Source organism: Hyaena hyaena, unplaced genomic scaffold (genome assembly GCF_003009895.1).
Source record: "Hyaena hyaena isolate Hyena2069 unplaced genomic scaffold, ASM300989v1 scaffold_924, whole genome shotgun sequence".
Taxonomy (NCBI): Eukaryota; Metazoa; Chordata; class Mammalia; order Carnivora; family Hyaenidae; genus Hyaena; species Hyaena hyaena.
The window spans coordinates 269,296-281,956 of record NW_024081549.1 but is presented as its reverse complement, the minus strand read 5'-3'; positions in this window follow the sequence as shown (position 1 = coordinate 281,956).

The following is a 12,661-nucleotide window of genomic DNA, read 5'->3' as shown; positions in this document are numbered from 1 at the left end:
TTTTGGTAATCGATTATAATGCACTTTCCTATCCCTTTAAGAAAACAAAGGCTTAAAAAAAAATCATGGTTATCTATGGCTTTACTTATGCGTAGGGTGAGAATTTTGAACAGAATAAATGTAAAAGGACACAGAAAAGAAGTTGGCCTCAAAGAGAAAAACACTGAAGAAAAAGCTGCTAGACCAGCTAGTCCATCCCTAAAAAATGAGAATTTTATTATTTCTCGGTTAAAAAAAAAAAAATCTGTCCTTTGCCAAATCTCAGAACGTTGCCGACCTGGAAGAAAGAGGATCCATTTTTCTACATAACCACATGCACTAATTTCCATGAAATTGACATTTTAGAGTGATGGCAACAAGCCAAATGAAAATTTATGGATTCGTAATCCCTAAATTCGGAGCCCATTTTCTTAAGAAATACCTAAAATACACTTTAAGAGGAACCCAATTAATATAATTACAGAGGGTTTAAACAACGCATACAGACTGGATCTGTTTTCGTAAAACACAGCTGTTCTGTTATTTATATTTTGCTATTATTTAAAATTAGAAATGTGGCCATAGACGTTAAGTAACTTTTTCAAAAGAGTGAATCTGTTGTCTCCTGCATCATTACATTTTTCAAAAGGCCCCTACAACCAATTAGCTTGGAAATCTCATATTCAAGCCTCCTCTGAACATTGCTCCATTGGTAACAAGGAAAGCGGCACATCCAGGTATTTAATGTAACAGAAACAAGGCACAGGCAGCAACTTGTATCCTCTGGCAGTTGACATGCTAATTTCTTTGCCTCTTCCCTCTAGCTCACTCTACCCCACTTCATCAACCCCCTTCCCCTCCCCCCCACCCCGCCCCCAAGAAACGAGGCACCCTTCGGGCCCTGGAAGGTGCCCTGCGGGGACTGGAGACGCCGGAAGAGCAAGGGCAGAGCGCGCGGTGCCCACACCCTTGACCGCGGGGTGAGTGCGGGTGGCCGCCGCTGGCGCGGGAGAGGGGCGCGGGGTCTAGGCGGACCCTTTCTACCCGCCCCCCCCACGCCCGGGTCTGGGGATCTGCGACACGAGGCCCGGGGCCCCGCAGCCCCCGACCGGGCCCGGGCGGGGATGGGCGGGCGGGGGGCGGAGCGCGGCGCTGCGCGGGGCGGCGGGAAAGGGGCGGGGAGGACAGCTCAGGCTCCGGCGGGCAGAGGGACGGTGGCAGAACCTGCGGGCTAGGTGGGAGGCTCACCCTCTGGTAGGAAAGGCAGCGAGGACCGCGCGACCGGGGAGCGAGGAGACGCTTGGAGTCCGGGGCTCGGGCCGCCCCCACCTCCTCCTGCAGCGGACACCGCGCCTTGGGCGGCGCACCGGCGGCATCCGCGACCCTGCGCGCAGGTGGGCACCCCCGAGCGCGGCGCTCTGCCCCCTCCGGGGCCGCCGCGGGCCGGATGCCCTCGCCTCCAGGCCACCGAGCTCGCGGCCGAGGGCCGGGCAGGTCCTGGGGCAGCGGGGAGGTGCACGGCCCCTCGGTGTGCACGCCTGTGCGCGCGCGCTGGGCTAGGTGGGGACGGGGCGCGGAGCAGCTGCGTCCCTCGGGATTCTCCCCCTCGGGTCTCACATTCCCCACCCCCACCCCCTTCTCACGAGCTGAGCCCCCCGAGAGGCTTTGGACGACTGCGACCGCCCCCCCCCTCCCCCGGTCTCCGTGGTGCGTGCAGGTCGCCCCTCTCTTCGCGATCTACTCCCTGCCGCCCTTCGGAGGCGCCCTGCTCTGGGGCCGCGGGACTGTAGGAACCTGGGGGAAGCAGAAAGCGGTGGCAGGACCCGCCGGGGCGTGTGCGGGGAAGGCAGGAGTTGCTGGAGTATTGTCTGCCCGGCCGGTGCCTGAGCCCGCGCGCTCGCTCGCGCTACCAGGGCCGGAGCGGGGTCGGGGGGGTGGGAGTGGGCTGGGGTTTGCCTAACTTCTCTCTGAAGGCTGACGATGCACATGCACTTGGCGTCCCGTGCACGTTTGGGCGAGGGTTTCATAGAGGCACGTGGGAGCAGGATCGGTCGCTGGCGGGTCCCCAGAGAGTCTCTCGGGATGGCCCAGCGCGTGTTCGGGGTGGCGAAGGGAGTGTGAGTGTGTGTGAAATGTCCGTCTTAGGGAGCAGGAGGAGAGTGGCTCGAGGGGACTTGATTTTTCTTGGATTTGCCGCAATTCTCTAAGCCGAACCAGACTTTCGGGGCGTTCAAGTAAATTTCCCGGTAAGTGGGGATGGGTCTTTGGTGGGGCTAAAAAAAAAAAGGCCGGCGGGGTTGCGGGCTCGGCGGGCACGCGGGCTGGGTGGCTGGTGGCGCTCTCTGGCCCAGCGGGTGGGGGTGGGGCTGGGGGTGAGGGTGGGGCTGGGGGTGGGGGTGGTGCTTGTGTCTTTTGCTTAAGGTGCTGGAGCTGGGGTACTTGTTCTCGGTGGACTGTGGGACTCGCAGGAGGTAAAAGCTGCGCGGCGCGGGGTGTGTGTGTGTATTCTCAATTTAACTCTAGAATCTGTGTCTCTGTCGTCTCTCTCTCGCGCGCGCGCGCGCACACACACACACACACACACCCGGGTTCCGTCTGTTATTCTCAATTAACTCTAGAATCTTTGTCTCTCTCTATCTCTGACTCTTCACGCGCGCGCGTGCACACACACACACACACACACACACACACAGCCCTCTCATCTCATGGCCGCATTGACTCACTGATAGTTGCTCGTGGATTTTTATTTATTGCTTGTTCTACTCTCGGATTATGATTCCTCTTTTTTTTTTTTTTAAGGGGAAAAAAACCCCTGCGTGTATTAAAATCTGTTAGGGTTTCAGCACTGCTCAAAATGGGAATGGGGCATGATGATGAAAAAAACCTGATCTAGCTGTTGTTTAGATTGGATAAAGCACTAGTTCATTTTAGAATTGCTATTATTATTTTAAATATAGGTTTTACGACTGTCTGAGAAAATATCCTTTGCTTGGCTCTCTCCCTCTTTTTTTTTTTTTTTTCTTAGTGGTAATTTACAGAATTCTTAATTACCCAATTAACAGAATGGTTGAGTTGTTTTCTGATTTTTAAATGGCAGATCTTGAAATGGTTGTAGGTTGGCATGTGGATGAGTTCCCGGACTCCATCTCTTTCTTTAATGAGCTGATCTGAACGGTGCACATCTGAGACTTCGTGTATGTTTCGATTCCCAAGTAATTTCGCAAACCATCCGGGGAGAGGGGCTCCTTAGAAATTTTCCACACAGAAGAGAAAGGACACTTTTACCTCTTGGAGCAAATATTTTGCCACTTTTCCCCCAATTGTCCCTGTTAGTTGCCTGGAAAAGATCTGTGGTTGATGAATAATACATGGTTTATTTCTCTTTTATGTCTACAGGTGGCAGTGTGGAAGCCAAACCAGGAGCTTCCAGAAGTGGTTTCTGAAAAATAAGAGTGAATATACACGAGTAAGCTAGCGCAGGAATCACAAAAACCACAGGTATGTGGCACAATTAATATACCTAGCCAGGTTTGTAATTATTGCATTCCAAGATCTTGACATTTACATAGACTTTCACGAAGTGAAACATACTTTGAAGGATTCTCAAAGGAAAAAACAAAGCTCATTTTCTTTTAGACGATATATTTAAATAAAATACTGCACTTGTTCTGTTGCATTACTTTTTACCTTTTCTTGTTTTTCTCGTGGGGCCATGTGGCTTTGGCATTTAACCAGTCGTTGGCTTGATGCTTGCTTTTAAAAACACTTCCTGAAACTGTATATACAATTGCCGGGTTTCTGAATAATTTCATTTCGCACACTTTGACAAGTCGCTCTCCCGAGCCTACGGAACAGCTCTCGTGTTCACAAAAACCACGTCTCACTGTTGACTTGGCATACGCTTATCAGAATACCAGGGCATTAGGGGACTTCTTTTAAACCAGCGCCGCCCCCCACCATTTTTTTAATCATCTCATCCTTTTTTTTTTTTTTCCTGCCATGTCTAGCACATACGGGGTGCCTTCCTAATTCACCTGCTGCACTAAATTAATGGCAGGTTTAATATGGGATCCAAGACCATCAAGTTCAGAAAGGTTTTCATTGTGCTGCAACGTCAAAGAATTTGCCTCGATGATCGTTAAAATATAAAGTTGTGCATATTTTTTTAAGTTTTTTATTTTGAGAAAGAGAGAGTGACCATAGAGAGAGTGACCTTGAGCTGGGGGGGGGGCGCTGCAGAGAGCAAGGGAGACAGAAGCCCAGGCAGGCTCTGTGTCGTCAGCACGGAGCCCCAGGAAGGGCTCAAACCCTTGAACTGTGATATGACCTGAGCCGAAATCAACAGTGGGATCGCCTAACCGACACCTACCTAGGCACCTCTATAAAGTTTTGCGCATTAAGGCCTTTTTCTTTTTCTTTCTTTCTTTCTTTTTTTTTTTTTTTAATGTTTTTATTTATTTCTAGGAGAGAGAGAGAGAGAGAGAGAGACAGTGTGAGCAGGGGAGGGTCAGAGAGAGAGGGAGTCACTGATTCTTAATCAGGCTCCAGGCTCTGAGCTAGCTGTCAGCACAGAGCCCAATGCAGGGCTCGAACCCACGAACTGTGAGATCATGACCTGAGCTGAAGTCAGATGCTTAACCAACTAAGCCATCCAGGCGCCCCACATTAAGGCCTTTCTCACCAAGCAGGTAGCACGGTGTTAGGAAGGATAGAAGCAGTGGTGGGGTGGGGGGGTCAGCTTTGGAGATTTTGATCTTTCCTCGGAATGGTGAGCCAGCGTGAATGCTCTCACGAGGAAGCGAAAGTCATCCCTATGTGGCTGTATAAGGGACAGGCATCAAAATGGCTGTTACAGAGAATGAAGCTTTCTCTTTCCTCCGGGGGTATGCAGTCATCACAGTGCCGGAATGTCGTGGTGTCTTGTGAGTTTTGACATTCTGCCTTTACAGCTGAAGAGGGATTTAATGAGCCCCTGCCAGGGAGGGTGTAAAACGAAGTCAGATGCCGTGCTCGAAGCTTAAAAAGATCAAATTGGACACTTCCCAGTAGAAACCGAATTGGGAGCTCTGACTCAGAAAGCATAGGCTAGACTAAAGACCTAGAGGTTCTCAATGTAAAGACCCCACCGACATGGAGGGACTTCAGGAAACCTCGCCGTGACATTTAGGAGCACGTAGGTTTGCACCGCGTGGGGCTTAGATTCATTATCCGACTCCGGCCCTGGGAGGTTAACTCACCATCCCCAAGGCATCTGGCAAGAATAGGGTCTAATCTTCTAAGTCAGAAAGGAAAAGCACAGAAAGATGAGCTTCTGTTCCTTTTTTGAATCCTACTATTCGAATGGTAGAGACGTTAGGTGCTGTAGAGATCTATCATTTTTGGGGTGTAACATGCACATACTGTAAAACGCACTATGCTGAAGTGTACTGCTCCGTGAATCTTGACGTGTGTGCACACCCGTGTGAGCACCGCCCAGGCGGAGATCTGGAACACTTCCTCCACCCCTAGCTTTCCTCCTCTTTTACCTTCTGGACAATTTTTATAGCCCACTTCCCACCGGAAGGTAACCACATTATGGTTTTTCTTTCACGCTGTGATGTTTTTTTTTAAAACTGGGGCGCCTGGGTGGCTCAGTCGGGGAAGCGCCGGACATCGGCTCAGGTCATGATCTCCCGGTTCGTGGGTTCGAGCCCCGCGTCGGGCTCTGTGCTGACAGCCCAGAGCCTGGAGCCTGCTTCCGAGTCTGTGTCTCCCTCTCTCTGTTCCTCCCCAATCATGCTCTGTCTCTCTCAAAAATAAATAAACTTTAAAAAACCCACTCCATCCACTCGTTTTGTCTACCATGAATAGTATCATATAGAAGGGATGCTCACGTGTGTTTTTCCCATTAACATAATGTCTAGGAAAGTCACCCCTGTTATTGTGTGTGGTAGTAATTCATTCTAGCTTATTGCTGATTTGTAGTTCCGTTGTACGGGCATAAAACATTTACATTGCTCCATTCTCCTCCTTGGTTCTTGTGGGGTTTTCAATGGGAATAAAGCAGCTACGAACATTCTTGCTAATGTTTTTTGGTGCACATGGCCGCTCATTTCTCCTGAGCACATACCTGGGAACAGAGTCGCAGGGTCATAGAATAGGCTCATATTTAGCTTTAGTAGACCATTGCCAAATAGTCTTCCAATGTGATGGCACCAATTTAAAATTCTACCAGTGGTTGGGGCACCTGGGTGGCTCAGTCCGTTAAGCGTCCGACTTCTGCTCAGGTCATGATCTCACAGTTCCGTGGGTTCGAGCCCCGCCCCCAGCTCTGTGCTGACAGAGCTTGAAGCCTGTCTCCGAGTCTGTGTCTTCCCCTCTCTCTGCCCCTCCCCCGCTCATGCTGTTTGTCTCTCTCTCTCTCTTTCAAAAATAAACATTTAAAAAAAAATTCTACTGGTAGTGTAAGGAGCTCTGTATTTTTGCTAACACTTGGTTTTGTGGGTCCTTTTCAGTTAACCTATTTTCTAAATACTTACTTATTTTTGAGGGTGAGCACACACGTGAGCGAGTGGAAGAGGGGTGGAGAGAGAGGGGGACAGAAGATCCAAAGCAGGCTCCACACGGACAGTCAAGAGCCCGATGCAGGTCTCGAACCCATGAGCTCTGAGATCATTACCTACGCCAAAGTTGGACGCTTAACTGACTGAGCCACGCAGGCGCCCCTAGCTTCAGCTGTTTTTGGTGGGGGCATACTGCTATCCCCTTGTGGGTTTTAACATTAAAAAAGTTAGTTGTGCTAAAAATACACATAACAAGATTTACCATTGTAACCATTTTTGCTCATATAGTTAGTGGCATTAATAGCACATTCGCGATGTTGTGTGACCCATCACTACTGTCCATCTCCGGACCTCTTCATCTTGCAGAACTGAACCTCTGTGCCCGTTAAACAATAAATCCCTATTCTCTCTTCCCCCGGCCCCTGACAACCACCATTCTATCTTCCGTCTCTATGAGTTGGACTACTTTAAGTATCTCATAGGAGTAGAATCTTAGAATATGTGTTCTTTTTTAACCGGCTTATTTAGCATAATGTCCTTAAGATTCACTCATGTTGGGGCGCCTGAGTGGCTCACTTGGTTGAGCATCCGACTCTTGGTTTCTTCGGCTCAGGTCATGATCTCCCGGTTGGGAGATCGAGCCCCACATCCAGTTCTGTGCTGACAGTGTGGAGCCTGCTTGGAATGTTCTCCCTCCTCTCTGCCCCATCCCCCACTTGTTCTCTCTCTCTCTCTCGCTCTCAAAATAAATAAATACACTTAAGAAAAGATTCATGTTGTAGCATGTGTCAGAATTATTTTAAGGCTGAATAATACATCACATACTCCGTTTTGTTTATCCACTTGCCTGGCGGTGGACTCTTTCTTGTTTGCTGCCACCTTTGGGCCACTGTGAGTAGTGCTGCTCTGAACGTGGGTGTACAAATGTTTCAAGACCCTGCTTTCAAGTTTACCCAGAAGTGGAACTGCTGGATTACATGGTAATTCTTTTTTTTTTTTTTTTTTTTTCCCCCTTGAGAGACCGCCATCTTGTTTTCCAGAGCTACTGCACCATGTTATGTTCTCAACAGTGTGGAGGGGGCTCCGGCTTCTCCACATCCTTACCAACTCTTTCATTTTCTTTTTTCTTTTCTCTTTTCCCTCTTCTTTCCTTTTTTCTTTTCTTCGTTTTCCCTTCTCCCTTTTCTTCTCTCTTTTCTTTTCCCTTTTCCTTTTTCTCTCTTCTTTTTTCCTTACTTTTCTCTTTATTTCTTTTCCCTTTTTTCTTTTTTTCTTTTCTCTTTCCCCTTTTCTTCTCTCGTTTTTTTTTCTTTTCTTCTCTCATTTATCTCTTCTTTCTTTCTTTCCTTTCTTTTTCTTTTTTCTCTTCTCTCCTCTTCTAGTAGTAGTCCTTCTGATGGGTGTCAGTTGGTCCTTATTTATGGTTTTGGTTTTAATCTATGTTTCCTGGTAAGTAATGTTAAATGCCATGTCGTGTACTTACTGGTATTGCCATATCTTTGTGGGAAATTTTCGTTAAAGTGTTAAAAGTGTTTTGGCCGATTTGGATTTCGAGTTCTTTGTTCGAGTTCTTCTCTATTCTGCATAGGAGTCTTTCATCAGATCTATGTATCCCAGATATTTCCTCCCAGTCTGTGCTGGTCTTTTCACTGTTTTCATGCTATCTTTCGATGGTTTTTAATGAAGCCCAGTGAGGGTGGTTTTTTTTCTTTCTTTTATGGCTGTTGCTTTCTGTGTTCTGTTTATAAAATGTTTGCCTGCTTTGGGATTAGTTTTTAAAGCCTCTCTTGTAGTTATTGAAAACGCACGGAGGCAATCTGTTTGGAAAATGCAGTATTTTAATTATAAGCTTATTTCAAATAAGTGCCATAAGAATGAAAGTTGGGAATGATCTTTGCTGGAGCAGGTGCCAGAGGAGGGGTTTGAAAAAGGGTGTTTTTAAATAAGATTCATGGACACAGATGCTGTTAGTCAGGTGGCCCCTGCCGCAGTCTCCCTGTGACCCTGATTATGTCCTCAGGACCCCTGTGGAGTAGGAAGAACCCTGGGGAAGAGCCTGGTGATGACTTGGTTAGAGGAAAGAATGTGGCAAAATGGATGAGTGTCTGTTTTTCCTTAATTCATTGTCCATACTGGCTGAATGATCCCTCCCTCCCCTTTCCTTTCCTTCCGTTCTTCCCCCGACACCCCAAGAAGGGCTGCCGCTGTATGATCTTCCTTCTTTCCTTTGCCCCTGAAATATGAACCTCCTGATTCTGCCACGCGTTAGTTTTTCCTCTGTTCCACCAGTATTTTCCCCCCCAGTGCCGGGTGTTCACGTTCATTCTCAGGCCTTGGGTTGCCCCTCTCCCTCTGCCCTAAAGTTTCCCCAGGTCTTGGGACGCTTGGGTGGCTCAGTCAGTTAAGTGTCTGACTCTTGACCTCAGCTCAGGTCACGATCTCACGGGTCGTGAGTTTGAGCCCTGCATCTGAGTTTGAGCCCTGCATCGGGGCTGTCAGCGCAGAGCCTGCTTGGGATTCTCTCCCGCCCCCCTCCGCCCCTCCCCTGCTCATTCTCTCTCTCTCTCTCTCTCTCAAAATAAATAAATAAATAAACCTAAGAAAAGCAAGACACCCCCAGGTCTTTCTCCCTGCTCTCGCCCACCTGGCCTTCCGCAGACGGTTTGGATCTATATCCTTATCTGCCTCCCGGACTGGCTCCCACTGGATATTCTGTAGGTGCCTTTATAAAGCACACGTGGTGTTCCTCTTCAGTCTGCTCTTCTGCTTCCCTCCCTAATTAATGCATTTACCATTAATCCAGGCTCCCAAAGTAGAAATCTCGGCCCCCTCCGCAGCTTCCCACACAACTCCTAGCCCTCTCACAGCCTTTATTTAGTTTGGTTCAGGTCCCCTTCGGGATGCCGGTAATAGCCTCCCGACCGATCTCCCTGATTCTTCCCCTTGCCTCTAATCCCCCACCTGTCCTCAGCTTTCCTCTCCCCAAACACAGATTTAATCGTGTCATTTCCTACTTAAGAATGATTTGTAGCTCTCTACGGCCTACAAGAGGCGTTCGCATTCCTGCGCGTGATTTACAGTGTGACGCCCCTTCATTATTTGCCTTCAACCCGCTTTTCCTGTTCCATCGTCTGCCATTTCCTCCTCGCGCTGCATCTGTCCTAAACTGTTTCCCATTCCTAGAACATTCCTTGAGTTCTTTCCTGCATCTGTGCTTTTTGCACGTGCCGCTTCTCCTTCTGATGGCCGTTCCTACCTACCGGTGACTTCCTATTTTTTCCTTTAAAGTTTTCTGTTTATTATTTATTTCCAGAAAGACGGAGAGTGTGATCAGGGGAGGGGCAGAGAGAGTGAGAGAGAGAGAGAGAGAGAGGGAGAGGGAGAGAGGGAGAGAGAGAGAGAGAGAGAGAGAGAGGGAATCCGAAGCGGGCTCTACACTGGGAGGGGAGCTCGATCCCATGAACGGTGAGATCATGGCGTGAGCTGAAATTAAGAGTCCGGACGCTTGACCGATGGAGCCACCCAGGCGCCCCTACTTTTCCTTTAAACACTGGCTCGATTGTGCCCTCTTCTTTGAGTGAGACTTCCCGTCCTCTAACTAGATCTTGTCATTCACATTTCTTTTAGGGCCAAAGTTTGGCACTATTGCGTATTAATCTTGCTGGCACCCTCCGTGATTAGCACTACGTCAAATATGAAGGCATTTAACACTCGTTTACTGAATGAATCCTTTCCTTACTGTAGCAGTTAGCTTTTGCTGCTGAACACAACACCGCACTATGGGTTTCGTCAGTGCTTTAAAACCACTAGCATTTAGTGAATCAGCTCTTGATTCGGTCAGTTGGCAGTTTGGACAGGACTCAGCTGGGCAGGTCTTTGGATCTGGGCACTTTTTCTGCTGGGGGGCTGGGGGCTTACTCTTCTAGGATGGCCTCAGCTCCTCCCCACATGTTACTTTTTTTCCTTTTAATTTTCTTTTTTCTTTTTTTTTTTTAAAGTAATGTCTATGCCCAATGTGGGGCTCAAACTCATGACCCCAAGATCCAGGAGTCCAGGAGTCCCATGCTCTACCGACGGAGCCAGCCAGGTGACCGACCCCACGTGCCTTTTCTTTTTCTTTTCTTTTTTTTTTAAATCTTTTAACCAGGCTAGCCCGGGCTCATTCACACCGGGGGTGTTAGGGCTCTCTAAGAGTGCCGAGGCGTGCAAGGCCTCTTGAGGCCAAGGCTTGCATCCGCCTCCAGGTTACTTCCTCTGCATTCTCTCAGCCAAAATGAGTCCCAAAGCCAGCCCTGATCCAGGAGGTGGCGAAATAGATTCTCTCTCTTGAAGGGAGGAGCTCTGTCCTGTTGTAAGGAGCACGGATAGAGGAGAGTAATTGCAGCCACTGTTACCGAGTAAATTGCAGCCACTGCATTTACCTGGAAGCAAGAATAGGAGATGCGACCAGGCGTGGCCCTGAGGGTTGATCGTACTTAGGTCACTAGGAGAGAGGATGGTTTTAAGCCCAAGTGCATCCAGTTGCATCTAAGAGGAGCCCAACTGAGACGCTCTGTGATTCCTAGCGTACCCTTGATTATCCCCCTAAGTCCCCTGTCCTTATCCTTTCATCCGAAGCCTATTTAAGATAGTTCCAGTTTCTTTTTGGGTTCGATGAGACAACCTTGATGCCGTAGGATGGGAAGTTGCTCTTCGGTGCTAGAGAATTGGGCAGACATCTCTCTTGCTTCTTTATTCCGGAAGCCGCTATAGATACCCTTGGGCATTGGGGACCTTCTTGTTAGGATGCACCCGTTAGCGTTCACCATCGATTTGTCTCTAATATCCAATTTAAAAGGCGTTTTGGGGCAAACAGCATGTCAGGAAATGAAAAGATCTGACTGATGGCGGCTGTTCATCTGTGTTCTCCCTTACCGTGCCTGGAAATTGAAGATCGTGTACCGAGAAACGGTCGTTGTTTACCCAGTCATAATGTGTGTGTGCTTTTCCAGCTGTTAAGAACTCTTCACAGTGGAGAAACATGGGTTTAAAGGTTTCTGGTTTGCTACCTATTAAAGGATTCCTTTTAAGGACTCTGGTATGTTACAAGGAAGTATAGTTACAATATATGTGCAGGAACTTACTTGAAACCTACATGAAGTGCCTGTTAGTAAATACTCTTAGAGAAACATGTATGAAGTGACCCGACTTTCCAGAGGTAGTGGAGGAAACTTGGCTCGGTTTCGAGTTGTTGCAGAACTTTGTATTCCGTACAAATCAGTATGTTTCAGTAGAGCTGTTAGAAGTAAAGAAAACAGATCCAAGGTTTTCTTCACTCAAGCCCATTTCTGCTGATGCTCAGAGGTACAGACGAACCGTGAAGTGACCAAACTGCAGAAAATAGGGGACATCGAAGAGCCTTGAGACCCCCTTTTGACCTCTTTCTGACCTTTTACAGGTTTTCTGCCTGCCCTGTGCCACTGCAGATTGGCCACTGACACAGTTAGAGGCATGAAAGAGCCACAGCGCGAGTAACCCTCTGTCCAAATGACAGACGTGTTACTATTTATGGGAGAAAATAGAACTTTCACTTATGTTAAAAAATACCTTCTTAAAATTTTTTCTTACGGCATGCTTCTCCTTTTATTGTGTAGAGAATAAGAGACACAGCTCGTATCTCATGATACTCTATTTCTAAATCAGTTTCTTCCTGAACCTCTGTGTTGCATTTGCTGTTTATTTTTTTTTAATTTATTTTTTTATTATTGTTTTTTATTTATTTCTGAGAGAGGCAGAGAAACAGTGTGAGCAAGGGGAGGGTCAGAGAGAGGGAGACACAGAATCCAAAACAGGCTCCAGGCTCTGAGCTGGCTGTCAGCACAGAGCCCGACTCGGGGCTCAAACCCACAAACCTTGAGCTCATGACCTGAGCCAAAGTTGGATTCTTAACCAACTGAGCCACTCAGGCGCCTCAGCATTTGCTGTTTAATTAAAATAATATAAATTCGAATGGCTGCAGTTCAGTATTTCCAGAAGACCATGACTTGTTTGAGTTAGAAAATCATTATTTTTCACCGTTAACAACTGAGCAAGTCAAGAAGTTTTTAACAGATTATAATAGAATCTTAATTGAGATAGCATTTGCCGGTATTTGTATTTTG